The sequence below is a fragment of the Crotalus tigris genome, unplaced genomic scaffold, assembly GCF_016545835.1.
Source record: "Crotalus tigris isolate CLP2741 ecotype Arizona unplaced genomic scaffold, ASM1654583v1 scf7180000017661.16357234195:1864864, whole genome shotgun sequence".
Classification (NCBI taxonomy): domain Eukaryota; kingdom Metazoa; phylum Chordata; class Lepidosauria; order Squamata; family Viperidae; genus Crotalus; species Crotalus tigris.
The window spans coordinates 470112-493318 of NW_024096548.1; the positions used below are offsets into that span (position 1 = coordinate 470112).

General features: G+C 37.6%; 1 protein-coding gene across 13 annotated transcripts in view; it reads left to right on the plus strand.

The window, feature by feature from the left end:
* Positions 1-23207, plus strand: part of ASAP1 (ArfGAP with SH3 domain, ankyrin repeat and PH domain 1) — a 168346-nt gene that overhangs the window by 62037 nt on the left and 83102 nt on the right. The window lies entirely within an intron of this gene.

Here is a 23207-nt window from a genome sequence, read left to right on the forward strand (position 1 = left end):
GGTGAAACAGTAAATAATTAGTAGCGAGGACAAGCAGTGGAGGAAATTGCTCACATATGCGGAACCCCAGCAAAGACTTCCATGAGAAGTTGGAAGATGATGAAAGTAAGGGAGGATGCGGTGTTATTTTGTGGCAGGAGTAACGTGCTCAGTCTAATCCATTTTCCCCAATATTAAATGTCAAAATTAACAAAGATATAGATGTCCTTAACATCTGAAAAATATATGCGTGGAATAGACTGTACAAATCTTGCAGACCCAGAGACTGTGTTTTTTTTTTTTAAAAGAATGCATAGTAGAAGACATTTCTGCAACATGAAACAAAAGTAGCCTATTTCATTTTTCTATCGTTCCTTAAATCATTATCCCATCATCTTATAGTCATTGGTTAAAAGGCTATAGAATTAACTTAGTATTTTTCTGGCATCGTTTAAATTATTACTGGCAGGAAAGGTTTTCTGGCCTTCTTGAAAGAGCTTTAATTCCCTGACACTGAGATTGGACTGATAATGCTTTTGCTTTAGGGAAGACAAAATGACATTGTGAAAGATTGGTGGTAATTGTGTCTTTTATTCAAAGAAGTCTTGCTTAAAGCCATTTTAATGTTGTTAAGTAATTGGATAATAGAACCAAAGGGTAAGATCAATTGCATACAAATGTCTTGTTGAAGGAATGGCATTATTTCAGATTTGTAACTTTCTACTGTGCTGTGGCTGCTTGATAGCTTTTGCTGTGTAAGTACTGTACTGTACAATTTCCCAAATGATGAATGTAGCCAATCAAATGCTCCTATCAACTGTTCATTCAGCTTAAGAGACCAGTGTGTTATGGGGTCAATGGGTTTGGTCCTGAATCCTTTTGGCTGGCTCTTCCAAGGTCTGTTGACCAAGTTGAGTCCTTCTCTTAAATCCCATTATGTCATCTTTCAAGCTTTCTTCTGAAAGGAGTTTGGTAAGATGACGGAAAATCAGAGCTTTGCTTGCAGTTTGACAAAAGATAATCCACTCCGGCTGCTGCCATTGATTTCTGGGTTTCTGATCCCCAAAAGATGTAGATGGGAGGAATTTACAAGTCATATGATTCTCTGTCATCTTGCCTGGATAGGGTGGGGTAGCAGCTGGAGTCTGACAATTCAGGACTTTTTCTGGGTGACCTTCAAGCTTTAATAAAGTGCCTTTGAGGATAGTTGTCATTTAGCAAGCGATTTTAAATCCAGTTGCAACTGTGAAATACTAAAAGACATTATGTTACTCAAGTTAACACTTTTGCCAGGCAAAATGTATTCACCATGGCCTTCTGTGTTGGCTGCATAGATTTAATGTATCAGTCTATGAAAAGTTAAGCTTAGTGTGTTACTAGGTTTTTTTTTCATTAGAGTTTTGTACTGAGCAGAGGAAAGCTGCTACACTTTGGCTAAAATGTGTTACGAAAGTATTTTCTTGAAGGCTGCAGTCTTAAAGCATCCTGGGTAAAATAAACTCTTGAAATAAATTGGATATAATTATTAGGTCAGCATGTATTCAAATCCTTGGCAATGTTCAGAATAGTGAATTTAGAGATATTTTATTCTTTTTGAGAATGCTCAGAAATATTGTTGGACTAACCCAGTTAGTCCAGTTTTTGAGACTAGGCTACTTCAAGATATATGGACTACAATTCCCAGAATTCCCCAGCATTGAAATCCACATATCTTAAAGTAAGGATCAGGCCTTTGTGCCATAACTTCTTAAAGTTATTTAATGCTTTTCTTTTCTTTGGTTAATCATTGAATCTGTGTTCTTTTTCTTCGTAAGAAAATAACAAATATCAGTATTCTTTAAAAAAAATATTTCATTTTCCCCACTAACAAGAAAGCAAAAAAATGTATTTTCTTGTATTTGTATCATAACAAGTGGAATTAAGGGAGAAAGGAAAAGAACTAATGAAATTCAGCGGTTTTATTGATTGTCATTTTTTTGTTGCTGTTTAAGTAGCAAGCCAGATTGTTGATTGCTTGGTTTTATAAAAACTTAATGATTTTCTGTAACATTTTAAGGACTTAATTTTTCTCTGCTGGAGAAAAGAATCCTCAGAATGAATAGCCAGTTGGAAACTACTTGGTGAAATGTTTGAAGCAGAAATGGTTCCAGTTGGTAAAATCCCTACTTTACCTAACGGATTATGTTTTTAAGAATAAATACCAGTATTTTTTTCTTCGAAATAGTTCTAAATCAATCTGCTGAAGAATGATAGGGGAGAAAAAACTATGTGCTTCCACTATGCTTATTTATTTATTAAATTTATATGTCACTCATTTTAACTATTGAGTGACACTGGGCAGCTTACAGCATCATAAAACAACAATAAGAAATATTAAAATTATTAATACACCAATAATAATACACATAATTAGGCCATGCAACGATGATATTTTTCCCCCTCAAATGCTCTGTGTTTATATTCTGATATCACCAACATTGTTTGGAGATACTGCTCAAATACCAAAGATTTTACCTTGAATAAAGACAATGTAAGTTTGAATTGTAGACAATGATGGTTTATCCTGCTATAGTTCTGCATTTTAAATACTGTTTACTTAGATGATACAACATAGAGAACTATGATGAGTATTTATTGGAAATCTTTCTGTATGATTCGTTGTGCTGTCTCAAAGAAAAAAAAAGTTTCTACTGTTGTCTCTAATTTTCTCTTTCATTACTCTGGCAATATGGGCTTATTAGAAGTATTGTGATGCTACACTGACCTTGAGCTAGAAATGAAGCATTTCAGAGCTTCAAGGAAGAAAGCTGACATTTTGAATGAAACTGGATCCAAAATGGCTACCTTTTTTTTTTTTTTTTTTTTTTTTTTGCCTGTTAAGTGTATTTGGAGCCAGTTATCTTCTCTGAAGCCTCTGCAGGACTTTGGCAGATAAGAGTTTATTCCTAGAGGCAGTAATCCATTGTGTAGACCAGAGGTTTTCAAACTTGGCCCTTTTATGACTTGTGGACTTCAATTCCCAGAATTCCTCAACCAGCGTGCCTGGCTGAGGAATTCTGGGAGTTGAAGTCCACAAGTCATAAAAGGGCCAAGTTTGAAGACCCCTGGTGTAGACCAATGTTTTCAAAGTTGGACTTTGGTGGGTGGTTTTCAGCTTCCAGAATTCCCCGGTCAGCCTAAAACCTGGGATAGGTTTTCCACCCATCAACTAATGGGTAGCTATATAAAGCAGATGGAAAATGGCTGCATGAATAATATGACCAGTTTCAGCTTATTGAATTGTGGTGTTGGAGAAGGCTCTTAAGAATCTCTTGGACTGCAACGAGATCAGACCAGCCAAGGAAATCAACCCTAACTGTTCTTTGGAAGGACAGAGACTGAAGCTCAAATGCTTTGGCCACTAAATGAGAAGAGAGGAATCATTGGAGGAGACAAAGTGGCTGTGAAAGATAGAAGGGAACAACAGAAGATGAGATGGTTAGATCGTGTCATTGACACAAAGAACATGAATTTGGACAAACTCTGGGAGATAGTGGAGGATAGGGGGACTGGCATGCTGTGGTCCATGGGATAGCAAAAGTTGGACACGATTTAGTGACTGAGCAACAACAAGATCTAGAAGATCCATCAGTTGTAATTGATAGATAGAGTTGGGATGGCGCAGTGGTTAGAATGCAGTATTGCAGGCTAACTCTGCCAACTGCCAACAGATAGATCATGACCAGGCCAAGGTTGACTCAGCCTTCCATCCTTCCGAGGTCGGTAAAATGAGGACCCAGATTGTTGGCGAGAATATGCTGGCTGTGTAAACTGCTTAGGGAGAACTGTAAAAACACTATGAATTGGTATACAAGTCTAATTGCTAGTGCTATTGTAGACATACAGAGTTTGACATTTGAAATGCTTTCCATTCGCTTTACTAACTTAGTTCTGGGTCATGTGACCAGGAAGGAAGTATGGAGCAGACACCAATATTCTGAGCCCTTGCCTTGCTGTTCCTCTCGTTGGAATACATGGGGAGATTTGCAGTCTATACTGATCTAGCTTCTTTTTCTAATCTGATCTTTCTTCTACCCCCACATCAAATTTGATCCCGTTCTGTTCAGTTGTTTGGGACAACTATCCTACCAGTGGAGACAATCCTTTTACTTACACTCTTTTTCACATTCCATTGGGTTGGAAAGAAAATAAAAAAGAATTTCTCCTTGCAGAAACTCAAAGCGCAGCATTCAAATTGTCAAAACAGAATAATGTAATATTTGTTTGACTCTATATTCATTCCTGGCAATTATCATTATGCAGTTTGACTATGTGCATGTGTATATCTATATATGTATATAATATATTTGGTTATATTATAGCTGATTATATTATAGCTGATTATAGTGTAAATATAATTTGTGGGAGTCCTGCTGAATGTGATCAAGTAACCATTTAAGAGAGTATCCTGTTTCATAAAATGCCCAAACAGATGTCTCTGGAAAATCTACATATAAGATATAAAGACAGTAATTTTTTTTTAGCAGTTTTGGGTAGCATGTGGTATTCCAAAGTAATGGTAAAATAGAGATAGTCCTATCACCACAATTGACCCCCCAAAATTTTGTTGCTAAGTGAGACAGTTAAGTGAGTTTTGCTTTATTTTATGACCTTTCTTGCCACAGTTGTTAAGTGAATCACTGCAGTTGTGAAGTTAATAACACGGTTGTGAAGCCACTCTGGCTTCCCCATTGACTTTGCTTGTCAGAAGATTGCAAAAGAGGAAGTTTCCCATAAAATTAAATTTCGATTACATGCTCCATTCTCTTGACAATAAAAGTCCTACTCTGTAGTTTTCTTTTTGCTTTCAGCAGTTTGTGACAAAAGAGAGAGGAAACAGGATGTTGTGGAAGTTGAAAACCTACTATTGGTATAATATCAAACAAATATTTTTACACTAATTAAGTATCTCTTGATTCATTATTCTGAGGTGTGTTGGCATGCATGCACAGTAGTATAATCAGGGTTCAATTGCAGTCTGGTTGTTGGTGTTACTGTTTTTAGGCAGTGAACAGTGCATATGTTATCAGATAAATATCATGAACCATCATTTTCTTTCTGGATATTCAACAATAGTTAATGCTTCATCATTGGAGTACTTCAGTATAATTTATTATTTTTGCATGCACATTAGCACAGTCCTTTTAGTGTGCTGAAGGGAAATAATCTCTTAAGTTAGTGAAGTTTGAATGTTTAAAGCATACAACTACAGGCGGTAATGGCTTTAGGAAACAGAATCCAACAGCAAGTGCTACACATTGCTCAATATTTATGTACATTGGTTTTTGTGACTATATTTGGTTGAGACTCGCTCTGAAATTTTGCATTTTAGAGGTCTGTGGTGCGCACATGTGCCTTTAATCACTAGACATGCTCGCTACAAATTTTAGTCTTCAGATTCCATAGCAGTGGAATAATACAATAGAAACTGAATTGAAATTCCACGTGGATTTTGCATGAGGATGTTGGCAGATACGATTATTGCAGTTTGCTGTTATAATTAATACCTTGATCCTACAGTTGTAGAAGTGGCAGGAAGTATATCTACTATAAAGCAAGATAGCCTATAAAAGTGGTTCTCAACCTGTGGGTCGGGACCCCATTTGGGGTCGAATGACCATTTCACGGGGGTCGCCAAACAACGCACTCCGCCATTTTCCCCCCCTTTTCCTTAGCTGTGCTACTCCCTTTTATTCTATTGGCTTTTGAAAGCCAATAAAATAGACTCTCTTGAATAGAGTCTAATTCTATTGGCTTTCAAAAGCCAATAGGAATTTCCAGGCTGTCTCTGCCCTGCTGAGCCCGCCAAAAGTCCCATTCTACAAATGGTGCTGCACCAGTTGAGTAGTCCTCGACTTACGATTGGTTGAGTAGTCCTCAACTTACGACCGGTTGGGGGTTGCGGCATTAAAAAGGTTGAGAACAACTGGCCTATAACAAGTTATGAGTTGACTACTTGGCTTGAGACTCGTAGCAGCAATGGGTTGATTTTTCAGAATTCTGTGTTCATGGGATTATTTTCAAATAATTAATACCCTAAACAATTAGGAAGGGCACGATGGCTCAACGATTAAAGATGCTGAACTTGTCAGCTGGGAAGTTGATAGCCCAGGTTCGAGACTTGAGCGTCGTACAACAAGAGGAGCTCCCATCCCTTCTTGCAGCTCCTGGCCACCTAACAGTTCAAAAGCGTGCAAATGCAAATAGATAAATAGGTACCACTTCAGTGGGAAGACAACAGCATTCTGTGTGCTTCGGCGTACAGTCATGCTGGCCACATGACCATAGAAGTGTCTTTGGACAATGCTGCCTCCCTCGGCCAAGAAGCAGTGATGAGTATCACCCCCTAGCATCAGACACAACTGGAGGGGGAAACCTTTACCTTTTTTAATCAACTAGGAAAATCACACCCTAATCAAGGAACTACCAAGAAGAAAACCATAGTCTCACCAACACTGGCAGGGCAACCTATTGTATACAAACTGGAAGCAAAAGCCACTCCCTATCAGCACTGAAGATATTACTTAGCTGGGTAATGAAAAGTCTTCAAGAAAAGAGCTAAGCTCAAAGAAAATCAAAGACTTCAATCCTAAGCCAGAGGTCCCCAACCCCTGGTCCGTGGACCAGTACCGGGCCGCGGCATGCCAGCAACTGGTTCGCACAAACAAGCAAAGCTCCATCCTTGGGATGCAGGCAGCACACAAAACCACGCACTCTCCAGTACATGGAAAAACCTTCTCCACGGAACCGGTCCCTGGTACCCAAAAGGTTGGGGACCTCTGTCCTAAGCTACATATATTCTTTTCTGTAACAATCTTTTTTTATTAATTTTTTTTTCCATCAACATATGTTAATTTTTCCAATCAAACAAGTTGTCTGGTGTTTGCTAAGCTAATACATGTTCACTTCCTAATCCTTCATTCTTTTCTCTAACCAAGGATAGAATAAATTCCAAATTTTATAATAGTCCGTATCTTCTTTGTCTTTCAGCCTCATAGTTAGTCTGTCCATCTCTGCACATTCCAGTATTTTCGTAATTATTTCTTTTTCTGATGGCAATCCTTCATTCTTCCAGTGCTGTTCAAAAATTATTCTTGCTGCTGTGGTAATAAGCCACATATATTCTTTTCTATTAGCATTTCCCTTGCATTGTGGTGTTGGAGGGTACAGCCAAAAATGGGATCACAATGCTTAGATTATGTTAAAAGGATCGTTTTTGTGTCACTGAGATTTAAATACAGCTCTTTGTAGTTAATTTTATATATATATATATATATATATATATATATATATATATATATATGAATGATTATAACCCTTGATTCTAAAACCATAGCTGTGTTTTGAGGGTTTGTCTGCCATTTGTTTATTTTATTTTTTTTTCAAAATGTAGATGCACAAGAGAAAAAGCATAGCATTACTTGAATACAACATGCTTCCCTGCCCATGATCCTGGTTGAAGTCTTAAACGAGGATTTAAGACACCGGCAATACACACGCACACATACGCACAGTCTTCAACATTCGAGCATAACTGAGCCGAAAACATTTTAAGTGTGTTTTGTCCCAGTTTACAATCTTCCTTGCCAGAGTTAAATAAATAAATAAATAAATTTATGTTAAATAAATAAATTTATTTATGTTAAATAAATCCCCATTGACTTTGCTTATCAGGAGGTTGCAAAAGGTGATCACATCACCCTAGGACACAGCAACTGGCATATATACATGCCAGTTGCCAAGCATCCAAATTCTGATCATATGACCATGGGGATGCTGCAGTGGTCATAAGTATAAAAAAAACCTGTCATAAGTCACTTTTTTCAGTGCCATTGTCACTTCAAACAGTCACTAAACAAACTGTTGTAACTCGAAAACTTCCTGTACACACACACACACACACACACACACAGAGAGAGAGAGAGAGAGAGAGAGAGAGAGAGAGAGAGAGAGAGAGAGAGATGGTAGCATATGAATAGCTTGAAACTCATCTCCACTTTGCAGGGTTTGTTATGTGGTCTATGATAGTGTTTTATCTTATCCTACTGTCTGTGCTCAAATGCTAAAAGAAAAATGTTAATGCCCAATGAATGCTTAAGCAGAACATCCAGTTATTGTTAGGACAGAAAACAATTTGCTGCAAAATAAAACTCAGTGTAACTAGACCAGCGTATCTGTACTTTTTTTTAAAAAAAAGAGAATGATTCATAATAAGGGCAACAAATAGATGTGGGGGACGATTGCTAAGTCACATTATAGTTATAATTAAGTCCCAGAAGCTGCTTGGACATGAATTTCCAATCTGAGTAGATAGCCACTAGCGAAATTCTTTTGTGTTACTTCTTATCCTTCAAACCCCAGATGACCTTTTGGAGAATTACTTTGTTTTTTTCCTCTACTCAGCTGGAATTTCTTTCTCCTTTTGAGTCTGGCTTTTGGAATTTTTTTTTAAATGAACACCAGAACCCTCCTGTAATTTGCTCTACCAAAAAAAAAAAAAAAAGTTGCATGATGATTTTCTAGAACTGAATGGCTTAAGCAGGAGTGCTTACTAAGATCACTCTGCTGTGAGTGTTTTCCAGTGAATTTGTTCAAAATTGGGCTGAGTCAAATAGAAGGAGTAGGGAAAATGTAGGTCACTGGCTCCAACCTTACTGTCCTTCAGATCTATGGATTTTAGTTTCAGTCTATCTGGCAGTGGCCAAGCTCCAAACACCTGAGGGCAGGACAAGAAGCAATGGATGGAAACTAATCAAGGAGAGAAGCAACCTAGAACTCAGGAGAAATTTCCTGACAGAACAATTAATCAGTGGAACAACCTGCCTCCAGAAGTTGTGGCTGCTTCAGCACTGGAGGTTTTAAAGAAAAGATTGGACAATCATTTATCTGAAATGATATAGGGTTTCCTGCCTGAGCAGAGGGTTGGACTAGAAGACCTCCAAGGTCCCTTCCAATTCTGTTATTCTATTTCTATTCTGTTCTATTCCATTCCACTCCATTCCATTTGAGATATTTTGGATATTGATTTAGGATTGGAATAGGTCAGGGGTAGGCAACCTTGGCTCTTTTATGACTCGTGCACTTCAACTCCCAGAATTCCTGAGCCAGCATGGCTCAGCTTGGAAACCTCTCCCTGTCCCCTCAGCATGGCTCGCTCAGGAATTCTGGGAATTGAAGTCCATGAGTCATAAAAGAGCCAAGGTTGCCTACCCCTGGAATAGGTCAATGCCATGGTACTTCGGAATTGAATCAGGAGCAGCATTATAGTTAGTGAAAAGATATTGAGAAAACTTTGTTTGGGTTAGAATATCTTTTGTGGGATCCTTGGTGCTCTCTGAGCTTGGTTTTCTTGCAGACATTTCATTACCCAACCAAGTAACATCTTCAGTGCACAAACAAACAGGCAAACAAAGTCATTACTAAAAGCCATCACGGGTTTGTCAAAAACAGATCATGCCAGACAAATCTTATTGCATTCTTTGACCAAGTGACAAAATTAGTGGACCAGAGGAATACTGTGGATATAATTTACTTGGATTTCAGTAAGGCATTTGACAAAGTAGATTACAACTTACTATTTGATAAGATAGAAAAATGTGGGTTAGACAGCATCACCACCAGATGGATCCGTAGCTGGCTGACCAGCCGTACTCAGCGTGTGGTCCACAATGGAACTGCATCTACATGGAGGGAAGTGTGTAGTGGGGTGCCCCAGGGCTCTGTTCTAGGCCCAGTGCTCTTCAACATCTTCATCAACGATTTGGATGAGGGGATAGATGGGGAACTCATCAAATTTGCAGACAACACCAAGCTGGCAGGAATAGCCAACACTCCAGAAGACAGGAGTGGAGGATCTGGACAGACTTGAACACTGGGCGCTATCTAACAAAATGAAATTCAATGGTGAAAAAAGTAAGGTTCTACATTAAAGGCAAGAAAAAGCAAATGTACAGGTATAGTATAGGGGGTACCTTGCTCAATAGTAGTAACTGTGAGAGGGATCTCAGAGTCCTAGTGGACAATCATTTAAATATGAGCCAGCAGTGTGCTGCAGCTACCAAAAAAGCCAACACAGTGCAAGGCTGCATTAACAGAGGGATAGAATCAAGATCACGTGAAGTATTAATACCACTTTACAATGCCTTGGTAAGGCCACACTTGGAATACTGCATCCAGTTTTGGTCACCACAATGTAAAAATGTTGAGACTCTGGAAACAGTACAGAGAAGAGCAACAAAGATGATTAGGGGACTGGAGGCTAAAACATATAAGGAACGGTTGCTGGAATTGGGTATGTCTAGTTTAACGAAGAGAAGGATGAGGGGGCAGTGTTCCAGTATCTCGGGCTGCCACAAACAAGAGGGAGTCAATCTATTTTCCAAAGTGCCTGAAGGCAGGACAAGAAGCAACGAATGGAAACTAACCAAGGAGAGAAGCAACCTAGAACTAAGGAGAAACTTCCTGACAGAACAATTAACCAGTGGAAGAACCTGCCTCCAGAAGCTGTGAATGCTCCAACACTGGAAGTTTTTAAGAAGAAACTGGACAGCCATTTGTCCGAAATGGTATAGGGTTTCCTGCCTGAGCTGGGGGTTGGACTAGATGACTTCCAAGGTCCCTTCCAGCTTTATCATTATTATAATTATTATTACTTCAGAAGATTCAGTGCATCTTCAGTGCACTGAAGCACTGATGATGTTACCTAGTTGGGTAATGAAACGTCTGCAAGAAAACATCCAAGCTCAGAGAGCACCAAGGACCCTCATTTCAACCCTGAGCTACAGCTATTCTCTTCTGTTGGTACATATCTTTTGCATTCCCACTTAGTTTGAAATTCTAAAGGAAATGATGTAAGACACAACAGTGTGATGAACACAAGTCTTTTCTTTCTTTTTTATACTAAAGCTACCAAAAAGGGGTTTGCTTCTGTTTTCCACAAAATACAGTCTGTTTTGGCTAAGCCAGGGCAAACTGTAATGATATAAAAATATCATGAGCTTGTTGGGGAAAGGATGGAGAGCGGACAGATGGATAAACTGCTAAACTGCATCTTTCACAAAAAAATCCTCTTTTTCACTACTAGAATGGTATAAGACCTTTTTTTCAAGAGGTCTTTAAAAATTTATACCATGGCAAATTCTTTCAAACTAACTTGAAAAATAAGTTAATTACTATTGTTATTAAAGGACTCTAAGGACAAATTCTTCCTGCGTCATAGTGGCATGGCTAATCCAGAATCTGATTCAGAGTCCTTTGTTTTTAAATCCATGGTGGATGTTTAAAATTTTAGAAAGAGTAAACTGACAATTGAACATATGGAAATTTGTTTCAAGTGATGCAAAAACTCCACCTCTTTTAAAAGCCCATGAAATGGATCTTTTTGATGGTGTTCAAATATTGTACTTTTCAGATGTTGCCATTTTTTTAGATTATGATATTATATATTAGTGTTATTACTTGATTGTTTGGTATATGTATCTTTTATATTTTAGTTTTGTATTCACTTTTTTGCTATACTAAAGCAAAGGAGTATTTTATATTTGTAGTGAAGAGAGTTGGCAGTATCTTTTTCATATGTGTGTGTGTGTGTGTGTGTGTGTGTGTGTATGAAATTTAACAAAATTTAAATATTGCAATTTTTGACAGAACTTAAAAGAAATGGATAACTGGGTGCAGCATATTTTACTTATTTTATTACTCAGGAAAAAAAAATCTGTTTGTTACTTTCTCACACTAAAAAAGAGAACAAGTGAAGACTGTACTATTAGATCTCCTTCTTTATAGACTACTGGATATTGAGGGCATTGATCAATTAGCAGATAGGTTTGCAGACATTCAGAACTTTAGGTTTGATAACAAAATATGCATTATATTTCCCTCCAGTTTTTATACACACCTGCCAAAATATCAGCAAGTTCCAAAATTATTATATTTCTAAACTTGATTTGTGGCTTTTCATAATCAAGCAAAGGTGTACCTACCTCCATTTGTCAAGTTTGGAGGGGCCGAGAAGCTTAAAATGGAGATAACTTTTATATGGAGTCCTTGATGCTCCCTGGGCTCGGTTGTTTGCTTGCAGACATTTCATTATTCAATTAGGCAATCATTATTTAACAGTATCCATGCAGTATACAGTGTTTGTATACAGCATTACCGTCCATAACTTCATTTCTTATTCAAGCTACTACACAAACAAGCTTAGGATTATAAAGAAGGTGAATGACACTGTCTATGTTGTTATTTGGTATTTATATTACATATTGAATTTGTGTTGGTTTATTTTAATGTGGGTTAAAAAATTAATTGTTCCTTTAATTTATCTTGGTTAAGATTGTAACCTTTTCTGAAATACAGGTAGTCCTCGAATTATGACTGTAATGGAGCTGGCCTATTTCAGTCGTAATTCGTGTGACAGTTGTCAGTCAGGTAAACCATGTGACCGACCCAATTTGTTAAGTGGACCAACTGATCCTCTTGAGGTGGTTTTGCCAAAAATCGGAAGTAAATGCTGGTTCTTGGCAAAATAGTTGTAAAATACAGTCATGTGACTGCAGGACATTGCAAACAGATTTAAATGCGACCCAGTGCAATCATATGACTGAGGGTGGGGGCATGACAGCTGTCATAACTTTGAATCTAGGTGGAAAGTAGATTGGGGGGGTGTCATAACTTTGAATGGTTGCTAAGCGACGGGTTTTACCTCTGGATACCATTGCTATAGAATTTTGTACATCACTTCCCTAGCACATTGGGACATAAGAGAAGTTGCTTGATGCTGCTTCTTGTGTTTCTCTGGAGGAACCAAAGAATATGCTACATCTCAGGTATTTTGAGATCAAATTAGCAATGTCAGTAGCTTATATATAATATACGTACATGTGGGTGCTCATTACATGTAATTGAGAAATGACCTTATGAGGAAGTTTACCTTAAGGAAGTGCTTTAATAACATATTTAAATACCTTTTATCTTGCCAAATTTAAAATTACTACTAAGATTGTATTTATTCCTTTAAAAAAAAACTCTTACATTTAGAGTTTAGAAAAATATCACTTTGTATTCATTGGTGACTTTCCTGAGAAGGAAGGAGAAAATACTCCCTATATTATTTGGAAGAATCTTGTTATTATTTTTGGATGGATGATGAAACTGATGTTGAAATTAATAAAAAAAAAACTCCTATCACAAAATGTATATTAAATCAGGTTTGTATTGGCAAGATACAATTGAACACAAAGGATCCATTGAATAGACTTCAGATCTATACCTCTAAACATCTATAGCAGTGGTTCTCAACCTGTGGGTCGGGACCCCATTTGGGGTCGAACGACCATTTCACGGGGGTCGCCAAACAACGCAGTCCGCCATTTTTTCCCATTTTCCTTAGCTGTGCTACTCCCTTTTATTCTATTGGCTTTTGAAAGCCAATAGAATAGACTCTCTTGAATAGAGTCTAATTCTCTTGACTTTCAAAAGCCAATAGGAATTGTCCAGGCTGTCTCTGCCCTGCTGAGCCCGCCAAAAGTCCCATTCTGCAAATGGTACTGCACCAGTTGAGTAGTCCTCGACTTATGACCGGTTGAGTAGTCCTCGACTTACAACCAGTTGGGGGTTGCGGCATTAAAAAGATTGAGAACCACTGATCTATAGATTTAGGATTGTAGATTTTTCTCTCTTAGGTGTTGATGATTCCTTAATTCAGTGTTTCTCAAACTTGGCCAGATGTGTGGACTTAACTCCCAATTTTTAGACATAATGGACGTCAGCTCCCAGAATTCCACAGTCAGCCATGCTGGCTCGGGAATTCTGGGAGTTGAAGTCAACACATCTTAAAGTTGTCAAGATTAAGAAATATTGCTCTACATGTTCACTTTGGTTATTAGCAGATGGTATTTTTTTTAATCATTTGTCCAGCCTTAATATATAAAAAAAAATCCTTAGTCTTAACAAGCTGGTCATATTCCTGCAATCTGAACATTGCAGATTGGACTAATGTGTATTTTTAAGTAGCTGACAAATATGTATTTTAAGGTAGGTGGAAGAACATTGCTCATGTTGATCTTCAAAAATAGAAGAACAAAAGAAACAGACTTTTGAAGTATTCCACATTTCAACCTGTTCCTCCCACATCTTTCTTACAGTGTTAATCCATAAACTACAATTCTTACAATTCTTTTGCCTCTGACTAATTATGTTATCAGTGAAGGCAACATTTTAAAATAAATCCTTTCAGGAAATGTGTTTTTGCTATATCTTTCAGGTAGGGATTGTTATTATGATTTAGTATGTGTATGAAATTTCTGTTGTAGGTTACACAATGTAGGTTGCATATTTTTGCGAACTAGCAAAACAGAAAATTGAGAACAAGGTTGGTATGGTGGTGAAGGTACTAGCCTGGAAGTCAGGAAACTGAGTTCCAGTCCCGCCATAGGCATGAAAGCTGACTGGGTGACTTTGGCTAATCACCAGAAGATTGTGAGTTCTAGTCCCACTTTTGGCATGAGAACCAATCAGGGGACCTTGTGCCAATCATCAGGAGATTGAATTCTAGCCTCACTTTAGACATGAAAACCAGTCAGGTAACCTTGTGCCAATCACCAGATGATGGTGAATTCTAGTTCCACTTTAAGCATGAAAACCAATCAGGTGACGTTGTGCCAATCACGAGGTGATGGTGAGTTCTATACCCACCTTAGACCTGAAAACCAGCAAATTTGGCCATTTTGTAAGTCAAGTTTTTCAGTGTCAAAACCAATGGTTTTAGATAACGATTACTGCTCTCTCACACTTCGTTGTTATGCTGTTTAACTTGTGCTTTCTATGTTTTTACATTTTTATCTGCTGTCGTTTTTCTTTCAAACTTATTGCTACACATAGATATAAACGAACATAAGTAATTTCCAGAGGATCCCATCTGCTAACAGAACAGAATCTGCCAACAGAATGTTTTCTTTACCCATGTATCATCCAGATGTGTCTCAAGTAGTTGGGGGCCATTTGGACCAAATTGGGACATTGGGAAAAGGATCTGTTTGTGTGTTTGCATGTCTCTGTCTATGTGCACGCACTTGCACACCAGCAAGGAGAAGAGCAATGAGCAGGTTTCCTTAGGTGAGCAGAAATCTGCCTACCTAATATTAGTATGAAAATGGCAAAATAAATTGTTCTTGAGTGTGAGTAATGTTTTAGGTATTATAAAAGAATGGATTTTTTTTTAAATAGCATCATGATGGAGACAAAACATTGTGTAGACAATTCTCAAGTTCATAAACAGTCTAGAAAAAGACCCCACATTTTAGAGGTCAACCAAATAGACAGTATGAGTATAAGGACTAAGGGATTACATGATAGCAGTGTTCCAATATTTGAGGGGCTGCCACAAAGAAGAGGGAGTCAAGCAAGCTATTCTCCAAAGCGCCTGAAGGCAGGACAAGAAGCAACGGATGGAAACTAATCAAGGAGAGAAGCAACCTAGAACTAAGGAGAAATTTCCTGACAGTCAGAAGAATTAACCAGTGGAACAACCTGCCTCCAGAAGTTGTGATTGCTCCATCAATGGAATTTTTTAAGAAAAAAATTGGACAGCCATTTGTCTGAAATGGTATACGGCAGGGATGTCAAACTGCCGGCCCGCGGGCCAGATGCATCATCCCAAAACCACACCCACCCCATTGCCGGCAATGAAGAAAAAGCTTCAATACGTTGCGCAACATCACGTGATGTTGTGAGTTTGACATGCCTGATATAGGGTCTCCTGCTTGAGCAGGGAGTTGGATTAGAAAACTTCTAAGGCAGTGGTTCTCAACCTGTGGGTCGGGACCCCATTTGGGGTCGAACGACCATTTCACAGGGGTCGCCAAACAACGCAGTCCGCCATTTTTCCCCCTTTTCCTTAGCTGTGCTACTCCCTTTTATTCTATTGGCTTTTGAAAGCCAATAGAAGAGACTCTCTTGAATCGAGTCTAATTCTATTGGCTTTCCAAAGCCAATAGGAATTGTCCAGGCTGTCTCTGCCCTGCTGAGCCCGCCAAAAGTCCCAGTCTGCAAACGGTGCTGCACCAGTTGAGTAGTCCTCGATTTACGACTGGTTGAGTAGTCCTCGACTTACGACCGGTTAGGGGTCGTGGCATTAAAAATGTTGAGAACCACTGATCTAAGGTCACTTCTAACTCTGTTATTCTATTATCTCTGCCCAAACTATCTTCATATTGTGTCAGATCATTGGTTTTATGTGATTTACAAAAAGCTTTCTACTTTTGGGAAAATCCTAATTACTGTTGTGTTTTCTATGGTTACTAGTGATTAAGGAAAGAGTGGTCTGTTGGGCAATTAGAAAAGTAAGTTGGGGTTTTCAAATACCTTTGAGAGCTATTATATCTTTAATTTAACATCTTTTAGAATTATACCACTCATTAGTTTACCTTTTGTTCTATAAGCCATACTTTGGGCATAAATACTTATCTCTTTTAATCAATTTAAATAGAGGCCTGTTGGAAGCAGGGAATATAGGTGAAGTATCCTTTCATTTCCAGTTTGCATGTTTAGTACCTCTGTAAAGCTACTAAAATTGCATTCAGTGCAATCATTTAACTTAGGTTAAGAGACATTATTTGGAGTCTGTCCTGCTCTGTACATGAATTGTGCAATTTGCTGGATTGGAATGAATTTTTTTGGGGGGGGATTTATGAATTTTTTTTTAATTTTTATTTTTAACCAACAAGACAAAACAGAACAAAGCAACACATAGCACACATACACACACAATATATACCTCCTTTTTTTTTACAGCAATTACGTAACGGTAATCTAATATTTACATTTCCCCCTTATTCTTCTTTAAATATTTGTCCTTATAGCCCCATTATTTCTTATTTACATTTTTCTTCCTTCATGTGTACACATATTTTCACTTTTGACTTTTCCATATTTATTCTCCTCTATTATTTCTAGTCTCCAACCAGACATACACCTTGTTCCATACTATATAATACTCTGTGTCTTCCTTTTCTTTTATCTCTTTTGTTAATTTGTCCATCTCGGCACAGTCCAGGTTTTTTCTTATTACTTCTTCCTCTGATGGTATATTCTCATTTTTCCAGCACTGTGCATATGCTATTCTTGCCGCCGTTATTAGAATAGCATATGCACAGTGCTGGAAAAATGAGAATTTACAGAGAAGTTTCCTCTGTAAAGCTACTAAAATTGCATTCAATGCAATCATTTAACTTAGGTTAAGAGACATTATTTGGGGTCTGTCCTGCTCTGTAGATGAATTGTGCAATTTGCTGGATTGGAATGAATTTTTTGGGGGGATTTATGAATTTTACAAGTTGCTGATTTTGCTCTATTCACTCTCTGTTATACCATTAAAAAAAAAAAACCTTAATCCAACTTAATCAAGCTTGGCTGGGTATTTATCTGGTCTGTTTAAACATGTTGTGCAAACATCGCTGTTCATATATGCTGCCTTTTTAAAGAAAATAGCAGTTTGAGCCTTATCAGAGCTAAGTAGATTTGGTTCGTAATCATGCTATTGCCACAGATGATTAAAAATGATTGCTTTATAGAAGGCCTTAGATATGATTATAACAGCACAAGTAATGAAGTAACAGGGCAACTCTGAGATTGGATGTAATCAGTCAGCCATCATCTTTACTCTCAAGTCTTTTTCTGCTTCAGTCGTTTTCTTTTCACCTGACTTGGAGTTTAAATTGTTATTGGCATTTACAGTAATAGGAATGACTTTGTGACCATGTTTCCAGAACTGAACAGTGACACATATGCGTGCTTTTGTAGTTGAGTACATGAATGACATGTGTGCATTTTTTTCCTTTGATGCTATGAAATGTTGACCTTGCAACTTCTTTATGAATCACAAACAATTTTACAGCATTTCTGATTGCATATTTATGTATTAGGAAAAGAATGTTCAGCTTCTGTTTTTTTTTCTATATGAATTGGAAGAAATGGAGAAATTCTACTGTATTGCTTCCTCTTATTAGTCACTGAATTGTATTACAGCATCATGTATGTGCGCAGCTAAAAGTAGTTTGAGTGCAGGTATCCCTCGGTTTACAATGATTCATTTAGTGACCATTTGACGTTAAAAAAGTGACTTCTGACTGTTTTTCACACTTACAACCGTTGCAGCATTGCCATGGCCACATGATCAAAATTTGGACACTTGACAACTGGTTTGCATTTATGATGGTTGTATTGTCCCAGACGAATAGAATAAGAATAGTGGAGTGGAGTAGAGTAGAGTAAGAGTAGAGTAAGTGTAGTGTAGTGTAGTGTAGTGTAGTGTAGTGTAGTGTAGAATAGAATAGAATAGAATAGAATAGAATAGAATAGAATAGAATAGAATAGAATAACAAAGTTGGAAGGAACCTTGGGGAATCTTCCAGTCCAACCCCTGTTCGAATAGGAGACCCCATATAATTTCAGACAAATGATTGTCCAATCCAGAACATTCACCGCTTCTGGAGGCAGGTTGTTCCATTGGTTAATTGTTCTAACTGTCAGGAAGTTCCTCCTTAGTTCTAGGTTGCTTCTCTCCTTGATTAGTTTCCATCCGTTGCTTCTTGTTCTGCCTTCAGGCGCCTTGGAGAATAGCTTGACTCCCTCTTCTTTGTGGCAGCCCCTGAGATATTGGAACATTGCTATCATGTCATCCTAACACCCCTATCATGTCCCAGTATCATATAATCCTTTTTGCAACTTTCCAACAGGCAAAGTCAATGGGGAAGAACAATTTGCTGCTTAGTTACCTTATGTCATTCACTTAGCGTTACACAGATTTATTTTTTTCAAACTAGCTTTAAATTTATATGACTTTTAGAAAGTAAATTTTTGAATTAATTATTCTGTGGTTACAGTTTTGTTCTCTATGATTCAGTGGAAGAAAATGCTTGTCATGTAACTATGAAAAGATATCAAGTACAGGTATCCTCAACTTACAACAGTTTGGTCACTAAAGCTATAATGCACTGAAAAAACGTATGACCATTTATGACCATTTGCAGCATCAGCATGGGCACATGGTCAAATTCAGAGGCTTGGCAACTGACTCATATTTATGACAGTTGAAGTGTCCTGGAATCATGTGATACAACTTTTTGTGACCTTCTGACAAGCAAAATCAATGGGGAAGCCAGATTCACTTAACAATCATATTACTAACTTAACAACTGCAGTGATTCACTTAATAATTGTGGCAAGCATGATCGTAAAATGGGGCAAAACTCACTTAACAAATGTCTCAGCAACAGAAATTTTGGGCTCAATTGTGGTTGTAAATTGAGGACTACTTGTATAGTCTTTCTTTGGTGGCCAATGTGTAGTTTAAGAAATCAAGAAACTAATCAAGGAGAGAAGCAATCTAGAACTAAGAAGAAATTTCCTGACAGTTAGAACAATTAATCAGAGGAACAGCCTGCCTCCAGAGGTTGTGAATGCTCCAACACTGAAAGTTTTTAAGAAGAGACCGGACAGCCATTTGTCTGAAATGGTATAGGGTTTCCTGCCTGAGCAGGGGGTTGGACTAGAAGACCTCCAAAGTCCCTTTCAACTATTCTATTCTATTCCATTCCATTCCATTCCCTTCCCTATTCCATTCCCTATTCCATTCTATTCTATTCTATTCTATTCCAATTTCTATTCCAATTTCTATTCCAATTTCTATTCTATTCTATTCTGTTCTATTCTATTCTATTCTATTCTATTCTATTCCATTCCCTATTCTGTTCTGTTCCGTTCCGTTCCATATATATGTATGTATGTATGTATATGTATGTATGGATGTATGTAGAGAATTCCCTTATAGAGTTCAATCAAGGATTATATTCCAGTTTGTCTAAATCAGGCATGTCAAACTGCCGGCCTGCGGGCTGGATGCGTCACGCCAAAACCGCACATCATGATACATTGTGCGACGTCACATGATGTCACGAGTTTGACATGCCTGGTCTAAATTTCTTCCTGGGCAATTCTGATACAGTAGATAATTCTCACTGCATGAAGAAAAGAGAGGTCATATTGTGAATGTTTATGCTCATGCTTCCATTTTTAAGAATGCAAATTAATCTTTCATGAAGTAAATACCTCTCAGCAAGAACTGTTGAATTCAGAAAGTAATAAACATATTTCTACTTGAACTCTCATGCTCTCAGTTCTCCTACAGCCCCTGTTCTGCCTAGAGCAGTATTTCTCAACCTCAGCCATTTTAAGATGAGTGGACTTAAACTCCCAGAATTCCCCAGCCAGCAATGTTGAACAGAACATTGGTGAAATCTGAAGGATCACGTTATTCACATTGAAGAAACTTGGATAAGCAGAAAAACTCTCCATACATGTCCATGCCAAGTGTTCCTTAGATCAGAGATCCCCAACCTTTTGGGCACCAGGGACCAGTTCCGTGGAGAAAGGTTTTTCCACACACCGGAGAGTGCATGGTTTTGTGTGCTGCCTGCATTCCACGGATGGGGCTTTGCTTGTTTGTGCGGACCGGTTGCTAGCATGCTGTGACCCGGTACTGGTTCACGAACCAGAGGTTGGGGACCCCTGCCTTAGATTGAACCGTATGGTTTCCTTTAGGTTTCACTTCCATACTTTGAAAAATCTTAAAACCAGTCGTGACTCTGGAGGAGGGTTTACTTTTGCAGCTGTGCTGTATATAATTTTGCAACATGATTTTTGATTTTGTGCTTATTTTTTTAATACTTGTAACTTGTTCTTTGGAAGCAGTGACATGTTACTCAGATTATTTTTGGAAGATTACACAATTTTGGACAGCAAGAAATGCAGAGCGATTTATAGAACACTTTGTGTTGATACCCATAGAAGATAATTACACATTAACTACACTACTAGTTCAGAACCACATGTTAATCTATTTTGAATTTGTTTGACCGAAATGAATAATCTTAGCTACAAGTTAGAAAGAAGAAATGATTTCTATTTGTTGTTCCCATCACTCTCTTGAACTTGTAACTCTAATTTGTGTTTGTTTCTGTAATCAGTGAGAAAGAATTCAACATAGGTTAAGAGTAGAGAGAGTTGTTCTAGGGAGAAAATTACCAATTAGTTTTGAATAGCAAGTCAATGAAAGTCAATGGTAAAGGAAACTTTGAAATGTAGAAAAATTCAGTTAAAGGCTGTTGTAGAGCAGGGGTCTTCAAACTTGGCCCTTTTATGACTTGTGGACTTCAACTCCCAGAATTCCTCAGCCAGCCTACCTGGCTGAGGAATTCTGGGAGTTGAAGTCCACAAGTCATAAAAGGGCCATGTTTGAAAGCCCCTGTTGTAGAGTGTTCGATCAAGGTAAAGCACTCAAGTTGTCACCAAGAGACAACATGATGACGTGTAGGATATTTGGGAGTTGAGGGTGGGAGACAATAATATGGACCTGTAAGATTTTTTTTTAACTTAACTTTGAGATGTTAATGTTGCTATCAAATACTAACAAAATCTCAACTAACAAATTATTAGAAATGATTAATTTCAAATTAAAATTGAAATGTCAAATCTAAAAAAATCATTCTTTGTTAAACTAGCTTTGGCTATCATGGTTACTTCCATATGTTTTGAACTACAGGTTATCCTCGATTTACAATAATTCATTTAGCGACCATCAAAGTCACAACAGCATTGAAAAAAGTGACTTATGATCGTTTTTCACACTTACGGCCGTTGCAGCATCCCCACGGTCATGTGATCAAAAGTCAGACGCTTGGCAACTGACTCATATTTATGACGGTTGCACTGTTCCGGGGTCATGTGATCAGCTTTTGTGCCCTTCTGACAAGCAAAGTCAACGAGGAAGCCAGAGTCACTTAACAACCATGTTACTAACTTAACAGCTGCAGTAATTCACTTAACAACTGTAGCAAGAAAGGTCATCAAATGGGGCAAAATTCATTTAACTATCTCACTTGGCAACATAAATGTTGGTCTCAATTATGGTTGTAAGTCAACCTGTAGAGTCATCTGGAAGCTATGTTGTGATTCAATATTGAAATCACAGGATTTCAAAATCTTGTCTCCTTCACTATTTTTACTGAAACCTAACGTTAATCTAATCTGTAAACCTAACTTGAAAAGTTCTTCCTTAGCATTGTTAAGTAAAAAAAAAAATAAAGTAACTGGACCGTGGAAAGATTACTTTGCAAAATATGTTTTGTAGCATTCATTATGATATCTATTTTGTTCTAGATTTGCTGGGTAAATATATCACTGAAAACTAGTTATTAAACCAAATTATTGAACTTATTTTGTAGTGACTGAGTATAGCTCAATAATTGTAAGGGTAGCTCAGATATCTTAACCTGTAAGTTAATTAACCAAGAGTCTCTAATTTTACTTATGGGAGAATATACTGAAAGTATTCTTTATCTTGGATAACCAGATGCCAGAGACTAAACATTTGGTAATATTTGCAAACTGTTGATCAGAGCCGGATCATCTGAGATCCTCACAGTGAAAAGCTATCTATTTTATCAGTGTATATTGCGGAATACCAGATACTGTATTTCAGATGTAAAACTAATTAAACTGAATAATCTTTCAGAGAAATGAAACTTATTCTTCAGTCTATTGATAATTATTTTGATTTGATGTTCTTTTACAAAAGTGTACATTCTCCCTTTTAAGCGGTTATGAAATACATTTCAGAGGAATACCTTCCATTTAGAAGGCTTCCTTTTTCATATAATTGTTCACCTAATGAACATGATATTAATAATTTAGTGCACTTGAAAAAAATGAAACCTCCATCTTAATTGTCTACGTTTTCAGCGTGATGGGCTTTTATTCAGAGTGTCTTTTAATATTATTACTTTGGCTTGTATTAATTTGAGTACAAAAACAAACTGAAAAATAAACTATCTCGAAATTTTAAAAAGGAAAAAAACAAAACAAAGAGAAGTAACGAAAACAGCATTTATTCATGGATAGAAATACATAATATAGCCATAATGTATGCAAGCGACTAAAGGAGATAAAACTCTTCAAAGAATTTTGAGACATTGTTTACCTTAAAGCAGCGATGGCGAACCTTTTAGAGACCGGGTACCCAAAAACTGGCCTCACCCCTGCTTCACCCCCTGTCCCGCCCCCCCGCCTGCCCGCAGGGCCACTTACCACCTCCAGGGCCTGCTGCAAATCACCCAGGCAGCCCAGCAGCGCCATGG